The following is a 26,728-nucleotide window of genomic DNA, read 5'->3' as shown; positions in this document are numbered from 1 at the left end:
CACCCTAAAATTTGAGGAGAAACTAAAGTCAGATATATTAATATTACAGTGAAGTGAAGGAAATTACAGAGGCATGACAGAGTTGGCCAGAATTGATTGGAAAAGAACACTGGCAGGGATGATGGCAGTGCAACAATGGCTGGAATTTCTGGAAGCAATTCGGAAGGTATGGGATATATAGATCCCAAAGAGGAAGAAATATTCTAAAGGCAAGGTGACACACTGTAGCTAACAAGAAAAGTCAAAGCCAACTTAAATGCCAAAGAGATGTCATATAATAGAACAAAAATTAGTGAGAAGCTAGAGGATCAGAACACTTTTAAAAACCAATAGAAGGCAACTAAAAAGTCATTAAGAGGATAAAGATGAAATACAAAAGTCAGCAAGACAATAATATTAAAGAGAATATCATAAGTTTCTTCAGATATATAAAATGTAAAAGAGAAGTGAGAGTGGGTATCAGACTCCTGGAGAACAATACTGTAGATGCAGTTATGGGGGACAAAGAAATGGAGCATGAACTGAATAAGTATTTTGCATCATTCTTTACTGTCAAAGACTGTAGCAGTATGGTGGAAGTTCCAGGTATCAGGGGTCATGAAGTTTGTGTGGGTACCATTACTAGGGAGAAATTTCCTTGGAAATTTAAAGGTCTGAAGGTAGATAAGTCACATGGTGTCCATCCCAAAGTTCTGAAAGAGGTGGCTGAAGAAACTGTGGAGGTATTAGTAATGATCTTTCAATACTCAATAGATTCTGGAATGGTTTTGTAAGACTGGAAATTTTCAAATGGCACACCATTCTTTAAGAAAGGAGAGAAACAGAAGAAAGGATACTAGAGGCCAGTTAGTCTGACCTCAGTGTTTGGAAAGATGTTGGAGTCAATTATTAAGGCTGAAGGATAAAGGTATTTGGAGGCACATGATAAAATAGACTGTAGTCAGCATGGTTTCCACAGTGGAAACTCTTACCTGACAGATCTGTTGGAATTCTTTGAAGGAAAAACAAGCAAGATAGTCAAAGAAGAATGTTTAGAACTTGGATTTTCAAAAGGCCTTTGATAAGGTGCCACACATGAGGCTGCTTAATAAACTATGAGCCCATGATATTACAGGAAAGATACTAACATGAGTAAAGCAGTGGCTGATTTGCAGGACACAAAAGATGGGAATAAACAGAGCCTTTTCTGGTTGGGTGTCAGTGACTAGTGGTTTTTCATGGGGGTCCTTGTTGGGAACGATTCTTTTTACATTATACTTCAATGATTTGGATGATGGAATTGATGGCTTTGTTATGAAGTTTGCAGATGATATGAAGGTAGATGAAGGGGCAGGTAGTTTTGAGGAAGTAGAGAGGCTATAGAGGGATTAGACAGATTCGGAGAATGGGTAAAGGAAAGGCAGGTGGAATATAGTGTCAGGAAGTGTCTGGTCATGCGGTTTGGATTGAGAAATGAAAGGGTTGACTATTTTCTAAATGGAGAGAAAATACAAAAAAACTGAGGTGCAAAGGGACTTGTGAGTCTTTCTGCAAGTTTAAAGGTTAATTTGCAGGTTGAGTCTATGATGAGGAAAGCAAATGCAATGTTAGCGTTCATTTCAGGAGGACTAGGATATAATAGCAATGATGGTGTTATGGTCTTATAAATAAATTGATAGGGGGGAAGAACAACAGCTAAAAGGTGATAGGTGAAGTCAAACAGCACACACAAAATGCTGCGGGAACTCAGCAGGCCAGGCTGCAGCTATGGAAAAGAGTAAACAGTCGACATCTTGGACCAAGACCCTTCATCAGGCCTAGAGAAAAAAGATGAAAAGTCAAAGTACAAAGTAAGAAGGTGGGGGAGGGGAGAAGAAGATAGAAGGTAGCAGGTGGTAGGTGAAACCGGGGGGGGGGGGGGGGGTGCGGCGGGAAGGAGTAAAGTAATACACTGGGGTCCATTGGGGAAAGAGATAAAGGGCTGGAGAAGGGGGAATCTGATAGGAGAGGACAGAAGGCCATGGAAGAAAGGGAAAGGGAAAGAGCACCAGAGAGAGGTGATGGACAAGTAAGATAAGGTGAGGAAGGGAAATGGGAATAGGGAATAGTGCAGGAGAGGCTTGTGTTTGCCTAAGAAAGTTGAACCAAATCCCGAGCTCTTTAACACTGGCCCAATTCAACAATGGCTGTTCCGCTAACACCTCACCCTTTTTGCTGGCTGATTTCAGCCCACCAATAAAAGCCAAAAGCATACAGGAGCTCTTTTTAAAAACTTGCACCATATCACTTATATCTCTAATTGTGTTCCAATTGTAATGAGAGGTCATTGACCAGCAGCTTTAACTTGTTTCTCTTTGTAAGTAACCACATGATTTTCCGGGTATTTCCATGTTCTATTTTTGTAAGAACAAGTATCATTTTTAGTTCAAGTTCAAGTCTAATTGTCATTCAAACATACATATAGCAGTAATGTATACAGCCAAATGAAATAGCGTTAATCTGGGGCCAAGGTGTAAAACACAGTACCAACAGTCATACACAGCACAAGGCACACATAGCACAGTAAAAATAAAGGTAGAAAGTAAAGATAACAGTAAAATACAGTCACACAAAAAAAGTCCAAGTCCCTGAGTCTGTGAATGTTGCCACAAGTCTACAGTCAAACACAATACATCTTGACTTCTGCCAAGTGAACACTGGGGGGTACCATTGACTCCAACATGTACGCATGTCAAACCACTTTCAGCATTCCGTTAGAGCACACTGACTCTAATGCCGCTTCCCTGGGCAACTGCAAAGAGACCACACCATGGCTTGAGGCCTAGTCCATGCTACGACCTAGGCCACACAGCCTCCGTTCACAGGAACAGGACATTTCCTATGGTGAGCTTCGTAGCAGAGGAATTTTCAAAGGTTTCAAAGGTACATTTAATGTCAGAGAAATATATAGAATATGCATCCTGAAATGCTTTTTTTTCACAAATATTCCATGAAAACAGGAGTGCCCCAAAGAATGAAAGCTGAAACCATACAGGAGTTCTTACTAAAAATTGCACTGCATGACTTATATCTCTAACTTCATTCCAATTGTAATGAGAGATCATTGACCAGCAGCTTTAACTTGTTTCTCTTTGTAAGTAACCACATCATATTCTGGGTATTTCCATGGTTTTTAGTTCTATTTTTGTAAACAAAAGTATCGTTTTTAGTTCAAGTTCAAGGTCAAGTTTAATTGTCATTCAATCATACATGAGTAATAATGTATACAGCCAAATGAAATAGTGTTACTCTGGGGCCAAGGTGTAAAACATAATACGTCGCTAACAAGGGAGAAAGAGGTGTCCTTTTCATAGCGCGAGGGGCCACATAACAAACAACTCGTTGGTTTACAATGTTAAAAGTCCATTACATCACATTTTTCAAGCTCTGTGCCCAAAGATCTCGAGTCTCTGGGCACACAGCTGTAGATGTTCCGACTCCCCCGATGACACACGGATCTCCTGCCATGACACAGACCTTCGATCCACCTGCCTCCAGAACCCCAAGATCCTAGGCCTCCAAAGTCGAGCCGAACTCTTAGACCAAGCCCTTGGTGTGCCGAACAATGGTCAGTTATGAAACCTCGAGAGTGGGTCCCATTCCCACAAAGTACCGTAGTCAGCATGTAACTCCTGGTCAGTGTCTTCAAAAGAACCCTGAAGAGGAAAAATAGAAATACTAAAGATGGAAATAGAACTGTTTCCAGAAATGCAAGCAAAGGAGTCACCATTTAGTGCCACCATCACTTTGCTCCGTCCCTCAACAAATATGTTCCTGTTTCCATACTTTTTAATTAAACCACAAGATTGATCACTTAAACTGAATTCTCAGTGTTGGTTTGCAAGTTCAGAACTAAAATTAAATGTCTTTGTAGACATTAGTGTTAATTTAAGCTTTAAGTGTGCCATGCTTCAATAGTACACTTTTACTTCTTTCCATGCAGTACTGACTATTTCCACAATGTTGGGGTACACTTGATCCAAAGTTGAATCCCTACCAATTCAATCTGATACTTCTTCTGGTGTGCTAAATATCTTCAGTGCTCACTACTATTGCCCGGTCAAATTCTCTGCAAATGAGCCCAAACTATGTTAAAATCAATATAATCATGGCCGGACAGCTAAGATCATATACGAATACAGGACCAATAAGTTTCCTAAAATAAAAACAGAAAATACTGGACTCAACAAGTCAGGCTGTGTCTATGGAAAGAGAAAGTGGGTTATTTTGGATTGAAAATAACCTTTATCAAAATAAAGAAGGATGTGATAAAGAGTTTGTTAAGTGGCAGAGGGCGGTGGGGATATCTCTGATGGGGTAAAGCCATTGTGGTCAGGGGGTTTGCTGTAAACAAAGCTATTTGGTCAGTCAATGAATGGGAGCAGATAGAGAGTAAGAACAGAGACTAAAGAATACAGACAAAGAAAGATGGAAATTATGAAATCCAGAGCAGGAGAACATACCTGAGAGGTAACACTGGACATGGCCTCCATTCCCAGGGGTTAAGACATTTGAAAAAAATCAAGCTACCTGAAAATGTAGAATATGGAGTTGAATTCAGAAAGCAACAGTGTTCTCAAATGTAAGGTGGAGTACTGGTCCTCAACCATACCATGAGCCGAATTGTCAGACAGTGGCTTGGTAGGTCAGGATGGGAGTTGATAGAGAACTAAAGAGGCAGGCAATGTTAAATTCATGTTTGCTCCTGCAGTCTGGATGCAAATGCTCTGATGTGCATTTGGTTTATCCATTGTAGAGGAGACCACATTGTGAACACCAAATGCAGACACTAGATAGTAAGAAGTGAAAGGGAACGGCTGTTTCACCTGCAGAGACTACTTTAATTTCCGACAAGACAAGAAGGGAAGAGAAGTCAAAGAAATGATTTGTGACTGTAAGGCAGGGGTACCCAACCTGGGATCCACGGAAACCCTCAGTTAATGGTAAGGCTTCATGGCATAAAATTGGTTGAGACCCCTGCTGTACAGGAAAACGTGGGAGGCCATCTAAGAAACAAGCATATTTCTTGGATCTGGAGTCATATACAAGACAGACTGCAGAAAAACATGAAATTTCCTTTCTTGAAGAAATTATAAAACTGATGGGGCTGATATTCCAGTGTTTTCTGATTGTCAACATTAGTTCTGATGAAAGGTCTTGGCCTTAAACACCACCTGTTTACTCATTTTCATTGATGTAGCCTGACCTATTGAATCCCTTCAGCATTTTGTGTGTATTCTTCAGATAACATTTAATTAACTGTTTAAATTAATGTGCTGGAGCTTTTGGAAAGCATCAAGTTGGATAAGTCGCTGAAACCGAACGAAATGTACCCCAGGCTAATGTGGAAAGTGAGGGAGGAGATTGCTGAGCCTCTGGTGATGATCTTTACATCATCAATGGGGATGATGTGTTCAGTCCTGTTCTGGTAAATGTGTTCGGTTCTGGTCGCTTCACTATAGGAAGGACATGGAAGCCATAGAAAGAGTGCAGAGGAGAGTTACAAGGATGTTGCCTGGATTGGGGATCATGCCTTATGAGAATAGGTTGAGTGAACTTGGCCTTTTCTCCTTGGAGCGACAGAGGATGAGAAGTGACTTGATAGAGGTGTATAAGATGATGAGAGGCATTGATCGTGTGGATAGTCAGAGGCTTTTTCCCAGGACTGAAATGGTTGCCACAAGAGGAAACAGGTTTAAGGTGCTGGGGAGCAGCTACAGAGGAGATGTCAGGGTTAAGTTTTTTACTCAGAGTGGTGAGTGCATGGAATGGGCTGCCAGCAACAGTGGGGGAGGAGGATACGATAGGGTCTTTTAAGAGGCTTTTGGGTAGGTACGTGCTTAGTGAAATAGAAGGCTTATGAGCCTGATTGAATTTTTTGAGGATGTGACTAAACACATCGATGAAGGAAGAGTAGCAGCTATCATGTATATGGATTTCAACAAGGCATTTGATAAGGTACCCCATGCAAGGTTTATTGAGAAAGTAAGGAGGCATGGGATCCAAGGGGTCATTGCTTTGTGGATCCAGAACTGGCTTGTCCACAGAAGGCAAAGAGTGGTTGTGGACTACTGCAACATATTCTGCATGGAGGTCGGTCACCAGTGGTGTGCCTCAAGGATCTGTTCTGAGATCCTTACTCTTCGTGATTTTTATAAATAACCTGGATGAGGAAATGAAGGGATGGGTTAGTAAGTTTGCTGATGATACAAAGGTTGGAGGTGTTGTGGATAGTGTGGAGGGCTGGCAGAGTTTACAGCAGGACATTGATAGGATGCAAAACTGGGCTGAGAAGTGGCAGATGGAGTTCAACCCAGATAAGTGTGAAGTGGTTCATTTTGGTAGGTCAAATATGATGGCAGAATATAGTATTAATAGTAAGACTCTAGGCATTGTGGAGGATCAGAGGGATCTTGGGGTCTGAGTCCATAGGACGCTCAAAGCAGCTGCGCAAGTTGACTCTGTGGTTAAGAAGCCGTACGGTGTATTGGCTTTCATCAATCGTGGAATTGAATTTAGCAGGTGAGTTGCAGCTATATAGGACCCTGGCTTGACCACACTTGGAGTACTGTGTTCTGTTCTGATCGCCTCACTACAGGAAGGATGTGGAAACCATAGAAATGGTGCAGAGGAGATTTACAAGGATGTTGCCTGGATTGGGGAGCACGCCTTATGAGAATAGGTTGAATGAACTTGGCCTTTTCTCCTTGGAGCAATAGAGGATGAGAGGTGACTTGATAGGGGTGTATAAGATGATGAGAGACATTGATCATGTGGATAGTCAGAGGCTTTTTCCCAAGCTGAAATGGTTGCCACAGGAGCACCCAGGTTTAAGGTGCTGGTGAGTAGGTATAGAGGAGATGCCATGGTTAAGCTTTTTACTCAGAGTGGTGAGTGCATGGAATGGGCTGCCAGCAACAGTGGGGGAGGAGGATACGATAGGGTCTTTTAAGAGGCTTTTAGATAGGTACATGAGCTTAGTAAAATAGAAGGCTATAGGTAAGCCTAGGAATTTCTACGGTAGGGACGTGTTCGGCACAACTTTGTGGGCCGAAGGACCAGTATTGTGCTGTAGGTTTTCTATGTTTCTAAATTAAGTTCCTTAATGCTACAGTAAATTTGAGCTCACAGTTCTGGATAATTGTGTCAGGCGAGTAGATTACCAAACTACTATCTTAACCACAATGCTGAATTCTCAATATCTATTTATATTTTACAGTTTTTGCATTGTATCATTTGCACTATTTTGGTCTGTGGTATTGCTTTGCTTTTTTTTATCAGAAATCTCAAGTATTTAATAAAGTGAAAGCATTCATTAAGAAGGAAGAGGTTGCAATTTCTGGAAATGCCAGTTTTTTTTCCTAATAAAGTCATTTTTGTATTAAGCACAAGTGGAAAATAAAATTGTTAAACATACCTCAAACTAAAGTGAATGAAGATTATAGTTTATGATTTTTAGTTTAGTCCAGTGCTATAAAGAGATGTAAGTGAGGTTCTGACCTTTTGTTGATTGCCACACCAGTTAGTCGATGGGTTTCATGCCAACTCTGATTACTACTGATTCCTTCTCATCACAAAGAAGGCCTGACTTTCTTAGAAACTTGCATAGGTCTGGCATGTCACCAGAAAGATTGACAAACTGCAAGAGCTGCATAGTGGAGAGTATCCTAACTGGTTGCACCAGGGCCTGGTATGGAGAAACCAATTCCCAAGAAAGGAAAAGACTACAGGAATTGAAAGATACAGCTAGGTCCATCACTCACTTCACCACTGAGCACGTTGACAAGGAGCACTGCACAAGAAAGCAGCATCCATCATCAAAGATCCCCATTACCCTAGTCATGCCCTCTTTTCCCTACAACCATCGAGCAAGAGATATGTAAGCCTTAGGTTCCATACCACCAGGTTCAGGAACAGTTATTAACCATTTGCCTCCTGAACCAGCATGGATATCTTCAAACACCACTCCCCTGAACTGATTCTATGATCTATAGGCTAAGTAACTTTTACAACGCATGTCTTTGGTACAGTTTATTATTTGCACAGTTTGTCTACTTTTGTACATTGGCTATTTGTCAGTCTTTATTTATTCATAGTTTATAGTAAAATTTCTATTGCATTTCTTCCCCCCTTCAAATGCCTGCAAGAAAATAGATCTCGTGGTACTATGTGGTAACGTACAGTTTATGCAGTTTGATAATAAATTTACTGTATACTTTGATCTTTCTATACTCTGGGTGGCCTAATTCTTCATTTATAGTCCACCTGATTACTTTCAAACCCATTGAGTTACACTTCAGAACAATCTGCAACCCATTATTTAATGTCTCCCATACTTATTTAATAACTCTGAAGGCTTTGTCACATGTCATGGTTTTAGTTCTTGTTTCACTTACAGTAAATGAAAATAAGAAAAAATTCTTATTTAAAATCACCAGCATGTGTCCTGAAATTTGTAGTTTGCATTAGCAGTACATTGCAATACTATAATAAACAACACTATAAATTACAATAAGAACTTCAATTGTAATCGTTCATTTACCCTTGAAGTCTTGAAGTAGCCTTCCATAGGTTGTAGTTGGACTTCTAGTACAGTTGTGGATGACCAATTTTGAATTTCACAGATCCATCCCACAACAGACTGCAAATCTCCTGTTTCATCCACGGCCTTTGATTTGGCTATGTCTGGTACATTCTCAAAGGCACATACTCATCCACATTGGTCTGATGAAGTTGGTGTGAACTGTGGCATATTCATTCAGGTTTGAAGATGAATCCCTGAATATTATCCGGTACACTGATTCAAATTAGTGCTGTAACCACAACTCCACCTCCTTTGACCATAACTTCTTGATCTTCACCACTGGTGCTGTGATCTTCAGATCTGAAAAGAAGACAGAATTTATTAATTTCCTTAGTGGTTAAGGCAGAAACTGCGGAAACAAATACAGGGCTAACCTTTCAGATCAGGGACACTTTGTAAAGGAGTTGACTCACAGATGATGAGAGAAAGCATTCGGCACAGACCAGAAGGGCCGAGATGGCCTGTTTTTGTTTCTGTGCTGTAATTGTTATATGTTATATGGTTATATGATAGAGAATCAACCACAAGGAAGAAAGGGAGAAAATAAGGATAGTGGTAGCACACTGGGATAGCATAGATGGGCTGAATAACATTCCCTGTTTTGAAAGGAATATGGAAAGCTCTATTTTGATTTTTCTATGGGTCCAGAATGATATTGAACACTTGTGAATTGACATTAACAGCTATAATACTGAAAGCTTTATCAGTCATAAGACAGAGGACAAGATCTTACTGGCATTCCAAGAACTAACAAAGCCAATGTTTGTCACAACTGAGGTCTGCTTGTTGAAAATCTGGACCACACAGGCAGAAACCGTGTGCACATTGTGAATAAAGAAAATTTTCCCTGTAGAGTTTGGCACTGACATTTCACTTTGAGCCTCATAAAATAAAAAAAAAGAAAAAAGTCTTTTCATTATAATAACACTCTTTATTGAATTAAATATATTGTGGAATAATGTCACGTGATAATCAGTGCATCAATGTCAGAGCTCATTGAGCAACTTTTCAATAAATTGAGTGAGTTCAGTTTTTGAATTATTTGTAAACATTAGGTGCTTAAAGTACTTTAGTTTGTGTGCTTTTTATTAGTATATTTTTTACTCTGAGATTGTTAACAGAGTTTGAGTTTTCTGAACCACAGAGCATATCTGTTTCTTTGGGAAAAAACGTTCTGCCCAAAGGTTCCTTGTTCATCAGTCACTGAAGGTGAATGAGCAAGTGCAGCAGGCAGTGAAGAAGGCTAATGGAATGTTGGCCTTTATTACAAAGGGAATTGAGTACAAGAGCAAGGAAATCCTCTTGCATTTGTACAGGGCCCTGTTGAGACCACACCTGGAGTATTGTGTACAGTTTTGGTCTCCAGGGTTAAGGAAGGACATCCTGGCTGTAGAGGAAGTGCAGCGTAGATTCACAAGGTTAATTCCTGGGATGTCTGGACTGTCTTACGCAGAGAGGTAAGACAGAGACTGGGCTTGTACACGCTGGAATTAAGGAGATTGAGAGGGGATCTGATTGCAACATATAAGATTATTAGGGGATTGGACAAGATAGAGGCAGGAAATATGTTCCAGGTGCTGGGTGAGTCCAGTACCAGAGGGCATGGTTTGTGGATAAGGGGAAGGTCATTTAGGACAGAGTTAAGGAAAAACTTCTTCTCCCAGAGAGTTGTGGGGGTCTGGAATGCTCTGCCTCGGAAGGCAGTGGAGGCCAATTCTCTGGATGCTTTCAAGAAGGAACTAGATAGGTATCTTATGGGTAGGGGAATCAAGGGATATGGGGACAAGGCAGGAACTGGGTATTGATAGTAGATGATCAGCCATGATCTCAAAATGGCGGTGCAGGCTCGAAGGGCCAAATGGTCTACTTCTGCACCTTTTGTCTATTGTCTATTGTCTAAATCCTCCTCCCAACATCTCTTATGATGGAGTTTGTGAATGGAAGGCCTTGTTGTGTTATGGGCCTCATTGCTGAGGTTAAGACAGCTTTTACAAACAGATTTACAAGGTAGAAGGCATAAAACTAAGGAGGAAATTAACCTAGAGATTAACAGTAATAAGGTCTGCAAAATTTAGGGCTTTGTAAAGAGAGATAGGAGTGCAAAGCAGAGAGGAAATCATTGGCACGATCATAAACACAAGAGGTTTTGCAGATGTTGGAAATCCAGAGTGTCACACACAGAATGCTGCAAGAACTCAGTAGGTCAGTATGGAAGGGAATAAACAGTTGATGTTTTAGGCCAAAACTCTTCATCAGGACTGGAAAGGAAGGGGGAAGAAGCCAGATAAAGAAGATGGGGGAGAAGGAGGACGTTCCTAATGTTCTGGAAAAGAAAGCCTCATTCTGGGAAACAGAAAGAGCGGAACTGAGAAAAGGGAATGGCATTTTTACAGAGATCAGGTAGAAAGAATTACGTTCAAGATTGCTGTGATATGATAGGTTTATAAAAGATATCAATAGACAGTTTGTCCCCAGAGATGAAGACTGACAGATCGAGAAAGGGGAGAGAGGTGGACCAAGTGAATTTAAGGGCAGGGTAGAAACTGGAGCATCCATGGAAATGAATAAGCAGTCAATTTTTTAAGCTGAGACACCTCTTCAGGACATTCTAGCATATACTCTTTCCCCTCCCCACCTACTTATTCTGGCATCTTCCTCCTTTCTTTCTAGTCCTGATGAAGGGTCCCATCCTGAAATGTTGGTCAATTATTCCTTTCCATAGATGCTGCCTGACTTGCTGAGTTCCTCCAGTGTTTTAAGGAATTCATTGGATACAGTTGTAGTGAATGGAAAAAAATGCAAGCAAAATTGGGTACTGACTCATTGCAGCATAGTCTGTGTGATCATCAATGTGGGAATACAATGAGGTAGGCCAAGCGTAAACTGTGAGAAGTACTTCAGTGCTTCCAAACAGCGCTTTTCACTGTATTTTCACATCAAGCTTGGGCTGAACCATTTATAGCTGCTGGACAAACATGGCACTGATTGTTGCTGTATAAGTGTGCCAATGCCTTTTGTCCTCACACCCATAGATACAGTTAGAGTTTGTTTGCAGTTCTAAGCACACAGTACAGAGGAAGCAAGAAGGTGAGCAGAGACAGTGCCAAAATCCTTTCTCTATATGCAGTTGCTCAAGGTGTTTGGAAATTATTACACTGCTTCTGAAAATAAAATTGCTTTCAATATAGAGAAATTAACTTAATAGAGATTGCTTATAAATTTAGAAATATTCTTTCATTATTAACTTTTTTATATTCCTCTCCTGGACCATCCTAATAACTCTCCACACCTGTGTACGGCACGGGCAAAAGTCCAGAATAGATTCCCCCTGAGGACACATTCCAATGTGGCAATGATAGCTATCAACCACAGTTCCGTAATAACACACTCATTCCTGAGTCAGAAGGTCCCGGCCTCAGGCTTCATTCTAGAGTTTTAGTCCTGGTGAGTGGAACTGATGGCTCACTGCAGAACTGAGGCAGATTTATATTACTGGATTCAAAGATTCAAAGTACATTTATTATCAAAGTAGGAAGGTATGAGATTAGTCTTTCTCAAAGACAGCCACAAAAGAAAGAAAACCCTGGAACCTTTCAAAGAAAAGTATCTACATGCCCCCCCCCCCCCCATGCGAGAAAACAAACTGCAGAAACAGCAAAAAGAGTGAAAAACACATAACATAATACAAAAAATCAAAAGCGTGCAGGCATATACAGTTCAGCTAATTTGATCTAGTGTTGTGTCATTATCTGTAGGCCAACCCAATCAATATCAGCCAAAATAGCAACAGGGAGTGACCATGGACCAGGAATGACCAAGGAGTAACTCATCATAACGTAGAGACCACGCCACACAAACTGCATTGCATTAATTAAACCTTGTCCAAGATCCCGGACTGGAGGAGCTTTCTTCCCATCAGCTTACATTACAAGCCCAACGGCACTATTCAAAGAAGAATTAATGTACATTCTGAGAATTCTATTATCCAAAAAAGATTTTTAAGTAAACAATCTGGTTCTTCAACTCACTGCAGTCAATGGATCTTAGTCAACACAAACTGAAGCATGAAATGATTTTTTTTAACTGCACAAAAGTCAACTAACTGATAGTCAATGTTTAAGAGAACAGATAAAGCTGTCATGGAGCCAGGCCAGGGCCACCACAGCTCTCTGTGTTATGACATGCATATATTGATCATATAATGAAAAAAGAGAAAGTTGCACTCGCTAGATCAGACAACACTGTACACAGAGAAATGGAGTTCAATGCTTTAGCTGATCTGAACTGGGAAAAGTTAGTTTGAATTAGCATTGGCTTATCATTGCCACATGTGCCGAGATCTGCAAAATGCTTGTCATGCACACTGTTTATGCAGATCAGATCATTACACAATGCATTGAGGTAAAGCAAGTTAAACCAATAACAATGCAGAATAAAATGTGACAACTGCTCAGAAAGCGCAGAGCAGGTAAACCATAAGGTGTAAGCTCGTATGAAGATCAAGAGTGCATTTTGTCATGCTAGAGAAGTGATTGTTTTGTAACAGTGGTGTAGAAACTGTCCTGAGCCTGGTTTAGGTATGTGTTTTCAGGCTTTTGCATCTTTTGCCCACTGGAAAACAGGAGAAGAGCAGAGAGAATGCCTGGGATGGGTAGAGCATTTAATTATGCTGTTTGCTTTTGTGAGGCAGCAGGAAGTACAGACAGAGTTGATAGAGGGTTAGTAAGTTTCATGATGTACTGAGAGTCCACAACTCTCTGCACTTTATCACGGTCAGGTGCGGATAGTATGCCTTCTACGGTGCAGTAATAGGGGTCGACAGGGACAGGCCAAATTTCATTAGCCTCCTGAGGAAGTAAAGGCATTAGTGTGCTTTCATAGCCATGATGAAAATATGGTTGGACCAGGACAAGTTATTGGTGAGGTTCTCTCCTAGGAACTTGAAACTCTCAACCCTCTAACCTCAATACCATTGATGTAGACAGGAGCATGGGCACTGCCCAACCGTTTCTGAAGTCAATGACCAGCTTTATTGTTTTGCTGATATTAATGTGAAAGGCTGTTGTCATGACAACATGTTGCTAAGCTGGCTATCTCCCTGCAGTACTCTGACTCATCATTATTTGAGATACAACCCACTGCAGTGGTATTACTTCCTACAAGATGAAAGCTAACTATGTGAATGCTTGTGATGTTTCACTGTCCTATGAGCTAAATGCCTTTTGTGCATGCTTTGAAAGAGAGAATAAAACTATAGCTTTACAAGTCACAGCAGCACCTGGTGAATCTGTGATCTCTTTGTTCAGAGGTTGACATAAGATCATAAGACAATAAGATTTAGAAGCAGAATTAGGATTTTTAGACATATTAACCTACCTCTGTCTTAAATATACATAAAGACTTGGTCTCTACAGCTGCCTGTGGCAACAAATTCCACAGATTCACCACTCTTCGGCTAAAGAAATTCCTCCTCATCTCCCTTCTAAAAGGACACCCCTCTACTCTGAGACTGTGTCCTCTAGTCTTAGACATTCCAACCATAGGAAACACCCTCTCTATCAAGGCCTTTCATTATTCAATAGATTTCAATTCAGTCACCAGCACATTCTAGAAAATGCAGGCCCAGAGCCATCAAATGCTCTTCATCAGAATATTTTTCATGAGGGTGAACCCTTGTAGGGCGTCAGACTCTGATAGTGTCAGAATCAATTCGTGCCTAAGCAAGGACCTGGACTCGCTGCAATCTGTCTATCACCACAACAGGTCTGCAGTGGATGCAGTCTCACTCGCACTCCACTCAGCCTTGGATCACCTGGACAATAGGGATACCTGTATCAGGATGCTATGTATTGATTACAGTTCAGTGTTCAACACATTCATACCTTCAGTACTAATCAACATGCTCCAAAACCTGAGCCCCTCTACTTCTTTCTGCAAATGGATATTTGACTTCATCATGGGGAGAGCACAATCAGGGCAGATCGAAATAACATCTCCTTCTCGCCGAAAATCAATGGATCTGCACATCAAGGATCCATGCTACGTCACTGATCTACTTTCCCTATGTGTGGCTGGGCATTGCTCAAACAGCATCCATAAATTTGTGGATGGCACAAGTTCAGATGGTGACGAAGAGAAGTACAGGTGTGAGACAGATCAGCTGGTTGAGGGGTACTGCAACAACACCCTTGTATTCTAAGACCAAGGAATTGATTGTGGGATTTCAGGAAGGGAAGGTGAAATGAACACACACCAGTCCTCATCAAGGGATCAGTAACAGAATAGGTGAGCAGTTTCAAGTTCCCATGTGTCATCTCTGAAGATCTATCCTGGGCCCAGCAAATTGATGCTACCCTTGGTAACACTCCTCCATCCCTTTCTCCCATGATCTGCTTTGCTCTCCTGACAGACTCCTTCTTTCCCAGCCCTTTGCCTTTCCCACTTGTCCCTTCCCAGCTTCTTACTTCATCCTCTCTCCCCCACCCACCAGGCTTCACCTATGACCTTCTAGCTATCTTCCTGTCCCTCCTCCCACCTTCTTATTCTGGCAACATCCCTCTTCCTTTGCAGTCCTGATGAAGGGTTTTGGCCAGAGATGTTGACCGTTTATTCATTTCCACAGATACTAGCTGACCGACAGTTCTGCCTATATTTTGTGTGTGCTGCTCTGGACTTGCAGCACCTGCAGGATATCTTGCATTTATTCACCTTATTTGTCCCTTTGTGAGCAATTCATCTCACGACTCCAAATTTTGCAGAGTAACATTGGAATTTATTCATCCATGGCCATGCTGGGTTGCATTACTTGACTGTTTGGTCCATAACTGTTAGGAAGATTCTAATCTTATTTCACATCTATACTTAAATGCCTTTTACCTGTTGTTCTGACTTGTTTCATATCCTGCAATATTATGCAATGAGGGCTTCTTTATAGTCTAACCTGTTTCCTGCCATTAAGATTAATCTTGGAACCTCCTATAATGGTTTTAATGTTGCTAGACCTGCTACTCCTACTGCTTTCTGACTCACTTTATAAACAGCCCTTCCCTTTCTCCTCTAATGATCAAACAATCTTCCTTCAAATAAAATCAGCAGTGCTTGTTTCCTGAGTTGACTTAAACTTCTCAGCTGTGAACTGTCTATATATCTCATCCCTTAGAACACCTTCCAATAACTTTCCCACAACTGATGTCAGACTCACTGGGCTATAATTTCCTTGCTTATGTTCAGAGCCTTTTTTAAACAGCAAAACAACATTGGCTATTCTCCAGTTGCCTGGTTCCACCCATGTTGCTAAGTATGATTTAAATAATTCTGCTAGGGTCCTGGCAATTCCAGCACTTGCCTCCCTTAAGATGGAACACTTTGTCAGGGCCCGGGGATTTATCCTCCTGAGTTACCTCAAGGTAACACCTCCTCCTCTGTAATCTGTACAGGGTCCATGAAATTGATGCCACTTTGCCTCACTTCTGTAGACTCTGTGTCCATCATTAGAATAAATACAGATGCAAAGAATTCATTTAAGATCTTCCTCATCTGTTGTATGGATCCATACACGGATTACCATTCTGATTTGCCTTACTGAAGTTCCTTTGCCAAATTCGTAACTGCCCACTTGTCAAATGACTGTAACTTTCTCATACAAGTCAGGTTGAGAGTGTTTCATTACAATCCTGGTTTGCTTTTAGATAGTGAAACACTTGGGGAGTCAGGATATGAATCATGCTCTGCATAATACCTCATTTCTGCAAATGGTCCATTGAGGTTCTGGTAATTGGTGAGGAATAGAAATGGAGAAAACTAAGAGACTCTCATTCTCCTTTTGTTTCTAGGGATCACAAGCATATAAAGGAGGAAAACGTAAGATGCCAGTGACTTCTGTAGAAGACTTCAGCAAGTATTATCACATAACATTACTTAAAGAAACCATTCCTCAAAGTTTCACATGCAAATATTCTTGATGACTTTGAAATGATGGAAACCTTTCATTATTCGTGCAGCACTATATTGAAGCTATGATTTACAATAACCTTTCCAAATACAGATTTAATTGTTGGCAATCCATAATATCATAAAATAAAGAATCCAGAGGGGTTAATGTTCTATGGACAGACCATCATAGTAAAAGAGTGATATAAGTGATAGTGCAGATTAAAATATGCCTGTGTTTCATGAAACTTCAGAATCTCAAGATGATGTTTGATTAGAAATGTCAGTTGCTAATACAAAAAACACAAGAATGAAACTTAACGTCATGGTAGAGCTGGTTTTAATAGATATTCAAGATTGTTTAAAGCTCAAATTAAATTTTATTATCAAAGTACATACAGAATATGTCATCATATACAACCCTGAGATTCATTTTCTTGTGGGCATACCCAACAGATCTATAGAAAAGTAACTATAACAGTATCATTGAAATATCAATGAGAGTGCAGAGGACAACAAACTGCAACTACAACTATAAACAAATGGCAATAAATAATGAGAACATGAGATAGAATCATTGAAGTTGAGTTCATTGGTTGTGGGAATACTTCAATGATGGGACAAGTGAAGTTGAGAGTAGTTATCCCCTATTATTCAAGAGCTTGCTGGTTGAGGGGTAGTAACTGTACTTGAACCTGATGATCATTATTCAGTACACAGGTGTAAATGAATGGTACTCCAGATCAAATACAGCATAAAGAGCACAATAAAAAACAATATATATAAAGATTTAAGATTAGTGTGTGTATATATACACATACACACACATATATTTATATGTTTGACAGATTATATGTAAAGTGACAGGTGTATTTGTGTCCTTTCCTTCTTTCATGCCTTTCTCTTTCTCTCACATTCTATCTCTTCTCTCCTTTTCAACTTCTTGTCTTATTTTACCTTGCCTTCCATTTTCTTCTTCTGGTTTATTAAATATCTCTGAATTTGCCAATTTCTTGAGAAATTAGGTCTCATTTATTCTCTTCCATTTGCATAGCACTTATGTCCCCTTCCTCTTTCTGTTCCTTTTATTCTTTCTAATTTGTGCATCTTGATCTTTGGAAAGTGCATTTAGTTCACTGAAGTATTCTCTTATTAATATTTTATTGCTTCCTTTATGATCTGATCTCTCCTTTCAGTTTCCTCATCTACAACATCATCTGATGAATCGTCTGCTTTTGTTCTCCATTGACTCCTTTCCTTTTGGCCTTCTATTCATCCAACTGGTCTTTGAATCTCTACTTACAAGCAGCTTTTTGTCTTCCACTTGAAGTTCATGCAATAACCTTAAAGCACACAGAGTAGATTCTGGTTCTCTATACTCACAAAAGCTGAATGCTTGCAACTTTTCTGAAGCATCTTGAACTCCTTTCTAGCTTGAAACCAAGCCACTTTTCACAAGTAACTGTATGATTAACACATCAAAACTTTCTAAGATATAGTACCTATGAAAACTGTTGTAGTTGGACAACTGCTTTAGTCACTTCAATGTTTCTTCTGAGCAACATATTCCTTCCTTGCTCTAATATGCTTTCCAAGCAGGCACAGAGGTCAACACCAACACTTGCTTTGCTGGGCCACAGTTCATGGTGTACAGCATGAAGACAGTTGTGGCATCATCCAGCATCTATCTTAATTCACTTCCAATTGACTTAATATCAGAGATGTGATGTGCAAATGGTGAATGAATTGCCAATCAATTTGTAGTTATCTCATCTTATTTGTCCAAGAAGCTTATCTACACTACTTTCATTTCCCTGCTTTTAGCCCATATCCTTTTAATTTCCTCCTATGCAAATATCCATCCAAGTGCCTCTTAAATTACACGATAACACCTGCCTCAAACACTTTGCCTGGCAACTTATTTCAGATACTCTCCAGCTTCTGCGTAGAAGACCTGTTCCTCAAGTCCCTTTCAAATTTTTCTCATCGCACCTTAAGCCTGTGCCTATTAATTTTATACTCCCCTACCCCAGAAAAAAGTCCATGACTATCTACCCTATCTATGGCCCTCAGGATTTTATAAACTTCTGTAAAACCCCTATGAAGTGAAGTTTCCCTTCACTCCAGGGAAAACTTGCCCCAACCTATCTGGTTTCTTCTGATAATTCAAGCTCTTCATATCAAGGAGCATTTCCAAGAATCTTCTCTGCACCCTCTTCAGCTTAAAAACATTCTCCAAAAGCATGCCAACCAGAACTGCACACTAAGTGTGTCATAACTTGTAACAACTGAAACACAAAATCACAATGACTAAACTCAATGAAAGCAAGCAAGCTATGTGCCTTTTTCACCACTTGGTCTATCTGAGTCTGTGCCCCAAGGTCTTGCTATTCAATTACACTGTCTATGTTAGTGGTGTTCATTCTGTATGTCTTGCCCTGTTTTAATTTACCAAAATACAGGACTTGACACATACCTGAGTTAAAGTCCACCTGACATTGCCTTGCCCACTTTACCAATTGATGCACATCCTGTTGTAATCTTAGACAATCTTCTTCACTGTCTGCAGTACCATCAGTTTTGAGGTCATCTGAAAGTTTGCTAATCATTCCATCTATATTATCTCACTGCATTGTTATACATGACTAGTTTGGCAAGGGGATGGGAACTGGAGTAACAGGGATGTTAGTTTGCAAGCAGAGGTAGTGTATAGTGAGGTTGTCAAGAAGGACAAACAGATGAGAGGACAAAAGGGCAGTCCATGAGAAAGGTTTCAGTGTAAAAGGGGGACAAGATTGAAAAGGGTGACAAATACAGGAATGAAGGTGTTATATTTGAATGCACACAGTTTATGAAATAAGGTAGATGACCTTGTAAGCAGTTAAAGAATGGTAGGTATGATGCTATGGGTATCATGGAGTCATAGGAGCTCAATATCCAAGAATACAAAATCTATCAAAAGGACGGACAGGCAGGCAGGAAGAGAAGGAGGAGTGGCTCTGCTGGTAAAAATTGAAATTGGTGATGAGGATTTCAAAATGCCAGTAGATTGGGAAAATCAGGTTGTTGCTGGATCCTAAGAGAAAGGGTTTGTGGAATGCCTTCAAGATGGCTTTTTGGAGCAGCTTGTGGTTGAGCCCGCTAGGGGATCAGCAGTTCGGGATTAAGTGTTTTATAATGAAGTGGATATGATTAGGGAACAAGGTAAAGGAACCCTTAGCAAACTATGATCATAGTATGATAGAATTTACCCTGCAATTTGAGAGGGAGGAGTTGAAGTCAAATGTGTACTGCAGTAGAATAAAGGGAAGTACAGATGCATGGGAGAGGAGCTGGCCAAAATTGATTGGAAGGGAACACTGGCAGTGATGATGACAGACCAGCAACAGCTGGAGTTTCTGGGAGCAATTCAGAAGGTGCCGGATATATACATCCCAAAGAAGAGGAAATATTCTAAAGGCAGGATGATGCAACCATGGCTGATGAGGGAAGTCAAAGCCAACATAAAAGGAAAAGAAATGGCAGATAGCAGAACAAAAATTAGTGGGAAGTTAGAGGATTGAGAAATGTTTTAAAACCGACAGAAAACATCTGAAAAACTATAAGGGAGAAAAGATTAAATATGAAGGTAAGTTTTTCTTTAAGCTTATATAAAGAGTTAAAGAGAGGTGACAGTAGATATTGCACTGTTGGAAAATGATGCTGGAGAGATAACAATGGTGGACAAGGATATAGCAGATGAACTGAATGGGTATTTTGCATCAGTCTTCACTGTGGAAGACACTAGCAGTATGCCGGAAATTTGAGTGTCACAGGGGAGAAATGTGTGAAGTTGCATTACGAGGGAGAAAGTTCTTAGGAAACTAAAAGGTCTGAATGTAGGTAAGTCACCTGCACCAGATGGTATACACTCAGGATTCTGAAAGAGATGGCTGAAGTGATTGTGGAGGCATTAGTGACAATTTTTTAAGAATCAATTGATTCTGGTATGATTCCAGAGGACTACAAATGTCACTCCACTCTTCAAGAAGGGAGAGAGAGAGAAGAAAGAAAATTATAGACCAATTAGCCTGATTTCAGTGATTGGGAAGATGTTGGAGTCCACTATTAGTAATGAGATTTTGTTATACTTGGAGGCACATGATGAAATAGGCCATAGTCAGCAGGGGTTGCTCAAAGGAAAATCTGGCCTGACAAATCTGTTGAAATTCATTGAAGAAATAACAAGAAGGATAGACAAAGGAGAATCAGTTGATGTTGTGTACTTGGAGTTTCAGAAGGCCTTTGACAAGTTGCCACACATGAGCCACACACAAGGCTGCTTATCAAGCCACGAGCCCATGGTAATATCGGAAAGATACTAGCATGGACATAGCAGCGGCTGATTGGCAGGAGCTAAAATCAGAAATGAAGGGAGCCTTTTCCGGTTGGCTGCCAGTGACTAGTGGTGTCCCATGGGGATCTTTGTAGGAACTGATTCTTTTTATGTTGTATGCAAATGATTTGGATGATGAAATTGTTACTTTTGTGGCCAATTCTGCAGATGATACAGAGACAGGTGAAGGGGCAGATGGTGTTGAGGAAGCAGAGAGGCTGCAGAAGGACAGACAGATTAGTAGAATAGGCAAAGGGGTGGCAGATGGAATACAGTGTCAGCAAGTGTATAGTCATGCACTTTGATGAAGGAACAAAAGCATAGGCTCTTTTCTATATGAGGAGAAAAGTGAAAAAATCTGAGATGCAAAGGGATTTGGGAATCCTCGTGCAGGATTTTCTAAAGTTTAATTTGCAGGTTGCATCAGTGGTGAGGAAGACAAATGCAATGTTAATATTTATTTCAAAATGGACTAGAATATAAAAGCAAAGATGTAATGTTGAGGCTTTATAAGGCACTAGAGAGGCCTCACTTGGAGTATTGTGAGCAAGTTTAGGCCCCTTATTTAAGAAAGGATGTGCTGACCTTGGACATGGTTCAGAGAAGGTTCAAGAAAATAATTCTGGGAAAGAAAGTGTTATCATATGAGCAGCAATTGTAGACGCTGGATCTGTATGCATGGAATTTCAGAGAATTGAAACCTACAAAAAATTGAAAGGCCCAGATAGAGTGGCTATGAAGTGGATGTTTCCCTTGAAGAGGGAGTCTAGGACCGGAGGGCAAAGCTTCAAAATGGAGGAATGTCCATTTAGAACAGAGCAGAGGAGGAATTTCTCAGGCCAATGAGTGGTGAATCTGTGGCATTCATTGCCACGTGCAGCCTTGGAGGCCAGATCACTGGGTACATTTAAGTCGGATAGTTCATGATTAGTCAGAGCATGAAAGGTTATGAGGAGTAGACAGCAGAACGCGGTGGAGAGCGAAATGGATCAGCCTTGACGAAATAGTGGAGCAGACTCGAAGAGACAAATGTCCTAGTTCTGCTCCTATGTCTTATGGTCTTATGATGAGCAACAAAGGATCTATCACTGATCCCTGCAGAACACCACTGCTTACAGTTCTCCATTCTGAAAAGAGAATTTTCACTATCATCCACTGCCTCCTTCCACTAAACCAATTTAGTACCCAACATACTATCTCACCATGTAGTCTAATTTTGCTTCAAAAGCTCCAAATTTGAAATATGTTTTTTTTTGATAATCACAGCCACTTTTATCTCAGAAGATTACCAAGATGGCAAATAAAACAGTTGGTCCTGAATTCTCACAAAGGCAGCCTCATTCCCAGGCAACACCCAACATTGAATATCATGGTGCTATGTTACGCAGCCCACCACGCCAGCTTCCAGGGTTTAGACTCTCTAAATCTCCAGAATATGGATAGCTGGTACAGCCCTGTAAAGGATTCAGGACCATTTTGCTAATTGGCTGCCACGTTTTGGCTGCAGGATTCAATATTTAAGGAGGTTCAGTGCTCAATTGTCAGTTCTTTGCAGCTTATTACCTAGTTTATAATACTGTTCTTGTTTTAGCGTTGCGTCATGTCTCAGTTCCAGTCTCGGAAACTCCAGCACTTGGGTCCAACCATCCTCACCTCTGTCTCTCGTCACAGTATAATTGAGCCAAACATGGACTCAGCGGGTTATCAGAGTCTCCGCTCCAGCCTGGCCAACCACAGCAAGAGGATTTCTAGACAGAGCCTTGAGATACATGACCTCCAGGTTGCCTTGAGCCAATTTTCACAACGGTGAAGCCAAAGTCACTCAGTTGATGCTGTTGGTTGGTCTGAGGAGCCAGTACATCTTCCGATCCCAGAGAGATTCAGAAGTGACCCAGGTTCTTGCTGCAGCTTCCTCACTCAATGCTCATTGGTGTTTGAATTCCAGCCATCTCTGTTCCCTTTGGAACACAAGAAGGTGACCTTCATTGCCTCTCAGTCTGGAAGAGCCACCACCCATCGGGAAGAAGGCCGGAGATTTGTTCGGATTCAGAAGAGTTCACGGCTGCCAAGAGGAAGGTGTTCCATCATCTTACCGGACCAACTGATGAAGGTGCAACAGGGCAGACGGTCAGTGGCCAACTCCGCTATCCAGCTTTGGACTTTGGCTTGAACAGGAAGGTCTTGGCCACTCATTTCATCTTGGCGTCCGTAATGGACGCCAAGATGAAATGAAGATGCCCTTGCCTTAGGGGAGCCAGTAGAGGACTTAGAGCAGACAACCCCAATAGGTGGACCGTGGACCAGGTCTGGACCGCGAGAACCAAATGTCTGGACCACGCCAACCCATTGGCACTTACATGAATGTACCTGTCATAACATGTAAATAAAGTGTGTGCCGCTGTAACTTATTTTAACCTCGTCCCACACCGTACACTTGACCTACTGCGTACTCCCTAAGGTCCTCGACGAGACAGCGGCACGCACCACCTGTCATCTAAAATCAAATCTGTCATCTAAGCGAATTGTTACCAGCAGTAAGTCACGGACCAGGAAAACTGTCAGTTCAAATCTGAGTGGACTGATCAGTTTTGTTTTATTTTACCAGACCACGCCAATGCTAAACTGACACGCTTAATATGCATGCAGTCCTTAGCTGTCTGCAAATCAGAAAATCTAAAGCCGCATTTCAACACTATGCATGCTGCCAGTTTTAATGCCAACTACCCTGCAAAATCTGATCAATGCAAACAAAATATTGCAAATATGATAACATCATACAAACACTCTGTTTCTACTATCTGTAAGTCAACATCTGCACAAGAGAGTGCAACAGCTGCATCATGGCATGTGTCATGGAATCTTGCCAAAGCTAAGAAGCCATTCGCTGATGCCGAGTTGATTAAATGTGTGCAATTGATATGGTTGGCGAAGTTTTAAGTCATGATGAGAAAACCAAGAAAACGGTTGTGGAGCTATCAAGAACCAGGACAGAAACAGACTCTCCAATGCACATCTTGGCCAGTGCCTCAGGATTGCCACAACAGAATACAGGCCTGACATCGGAAGAATTGCCTCATCCCATCGCTGTCACTTCTCTCACTGATTGGGGAGAGAATCAATTTATTTTTGTCCATTTGTCAATCTTATTGTGGTCTAATAATATTACAACAACAATACTGATAATTTCCTTTATCGCTACACTTCATACTTCAAATGCTACATTTATAATTAAAAAGAGCAAACAGATTAAATGAGAGAACAGAAACAATGGAAAAGGCAGTACTGTAGCGGTGTGCTACACGCAGCGCTAAAATAATGACACGGAGTCGGTAAACAGCAGTCAAAGATAATTTTATTTGAACTTCACAGCCTTGCTTAAAGCCTCCCTCATCCTGCCCCCCCCCTCCCCCAGGCGTGGATGCTTCAAGAGACACATACTCACCAACCCCCGCAGGCTTTTCTCCCTTTGTTGCGGACCTGGCCTTAGTGCCTGCACGCTGGCTATTTGTGAGCCGGTTTGAATGTGCTAGGAAGTGGGTCGCCACATACCCCCCGCCCCAAGAACCGGCGATACACCCCCCAATGCCCACAGTCTGGGCCGGACCCTGTTTGGGAGGTCGGCCTCTGCGCCGCGGAGCCGGGACGACAGGACGGGGCTGGCCAGTGGCGACGTCACAGAGTAGGGTCCTCTCACCTGGGCCTACGGGGAGGTCCTGGAGCTGCAAACCGGAGACTGCAGTTCTGTAACTCAGGATCTCCTCATCTACCTGCTGTGCCTCTGCCAGTGCCTCAAAGTCTACCCCTTGGGAAAGGGCATGAATGTTAGGGCGAGAGAGCGCATCCGCCACGACATTGTCCTTATCTGAGATGTGCCGGACGTCCATAGTGTATTCAGAGATGTAGGACAGGTGGCGCTGCTGGCGGGACGACCAGGGATCGGACACCTTCATGAACGCAAAGGTAAGCGGTTTGTGGTCCGTGAACGCGGTGAAGGGCCGACCTTCTAAGAAGTACCTGAAATGCCGGATTGCCAGGTATAGCGCCAACAGTTCCCAGTCGAAAGCACTGTATTTGAGCTCGGGTGGTCGCAGGTGTTTGCTGAAAAACACCAGGGGTTGCCAGCGACCCTCGATGAGTTGCTCCAGTACCCCACCGACTGCCGTGTTAGATGCATCCACTGTGAGGGCGGTAGGGACGTCCATTCTGGGGTGCACTAGCATCGCGGTGTTCGCCAAGGCTTCCTTCGTTTGAATGAAAGTGGCGGCGGACTCCTCGTCCCAGGTAATGTCCTTGGCCGGACCCTACAGCAGGGCGAACAGGGGGCGCATGATCCAGGCAGCTGAAGGGAGGAAGCGGTGGTAGAAATTGACCATACCTACAAATTCCTGAAGGCCTTTGATCATGGTGGGTCGGGGGAAATGGCGGACCGCATCTACCTTAGCGGGCAGAGGGTTTGCCCCGTCTTTAGTAATCCTGTGGCCCAGGAAGTCAATGGTGTCGAGCTCGAATTGGCATTTGGCCAGGTTGTTTGTTAGACCGTACTCACTCAGTCGGGCGTAGAGTTGACGGAGGTGGGACCGATGCTCCTGACGACTGCTGCTGGCTATGAGGATGTCATCCAAATAGATGAAAGCGAAGTCCAGGTCGCATCCCACCGCGTCCATTAACCGCTGGATCGTCTGTGCGGCATTCTTCAGGCCGAACGGCATGCGGAGGAACTCGAAAAGGCCGAACGGGGTGATGAGAGCTGTTTTGGGGACATCGTCAGGATGCATCGGGATTTGATGGTACCCTCGGACGAAGTCTACCTTGGAGAAGATCCGTGCGGCGTGCAGGTTTGCTGCAAAGTCCTGAATGTGCGGCACAGGATAGCGGTCCAGTGTGGTAGCCTCGTTCAGCCTGCGGTAGTCGCTGCACGGTCTCCAGCCCCCTGTCGCTTTGGGCACCATGTGCAGGGGGGAGGCCCATGGGCTGTCGGACCGCCGGATGATCCCCAATTCCTCCATCCGCTTGAACTCCTCCTTTGCCAGTCGGAGCCTGTCCGGGGGAAGCCGCCGAGCACGGGCGTGGAGGGGTGGTTCCTGGGTCGGGATGTGGTGCTGTACGCCGTGTCGGGGCATGGCTGTCGTGAACTGCGGTGCCAGAACCGGTGGGAAATCCGCCAGGACTCTGGTGAAGTCGTTGTCGGACAGCGTGATGGAGTCAAGGTGAGGGGCTGGCAACTAGTAATCCTGCCCTCAATGAAATGTCACCACAAAATTAGACTCTATGTCACTTGACACTCAATGAAAAATGCATACTTTTCATTGTTCTAACTCTTTAACACATTAAACACATTTTGCTGAAAAAAACCTGAGAATCACAATGCAAGAATAAATGAGGATTATCAATTGTGTTCCGTCTTTTACTTGTTAATGAATAGCCCTGCTGACTTTTGCAGCCACTTTTGTTTTTAGTAATTTTTCAGTCAAATTGAGGCATATGTACTCAATCCCAAGCCGCATTTGATTGTTTGTGCTATCAAAATCGTCTGTACGTGTTGTTTTAGTTCATAAGGGAGGACACTGTCTGAGCAATATTTTGCAAAAGTTTATTCTAGGTTATCAGTATAGTGTTTGACTAACCCTGGTAATTTTTTGAATGCTCAGATGATATTAATCTTGCCCACACTAAAAATTTGTTTACTCATATTGTGTATAATTTTTGGATATTTTACATATTCCTAATTTCTTAAGAATGTGCGACTTAATTACCAAACTTTGCTGCATTAAGTACTTACAGTATTTTACTGTTTCTCTCTCAGTTTTATTCTTATTCAATTG

The sequence above is a fragment of the Hypanus sabinus genome, chromosome 14 (assembly GCF_030144855.1).
Source record: "Hypanus sabinus isolate sHypSab1 chromosome 14, sHypSab1.hap1, whole genome shotgun sequence".
NCBI lineage: Eukaryota > Metazoa > Chordata > Chondrichthyes > Myliobatiformes > Dasyatidae > Hypanus > Hypanus sabinus.
The sequence above is the reverse complement of the archived record's forward strand: the minus strand, read 5'-3'. Positions refer to the sequence as shown.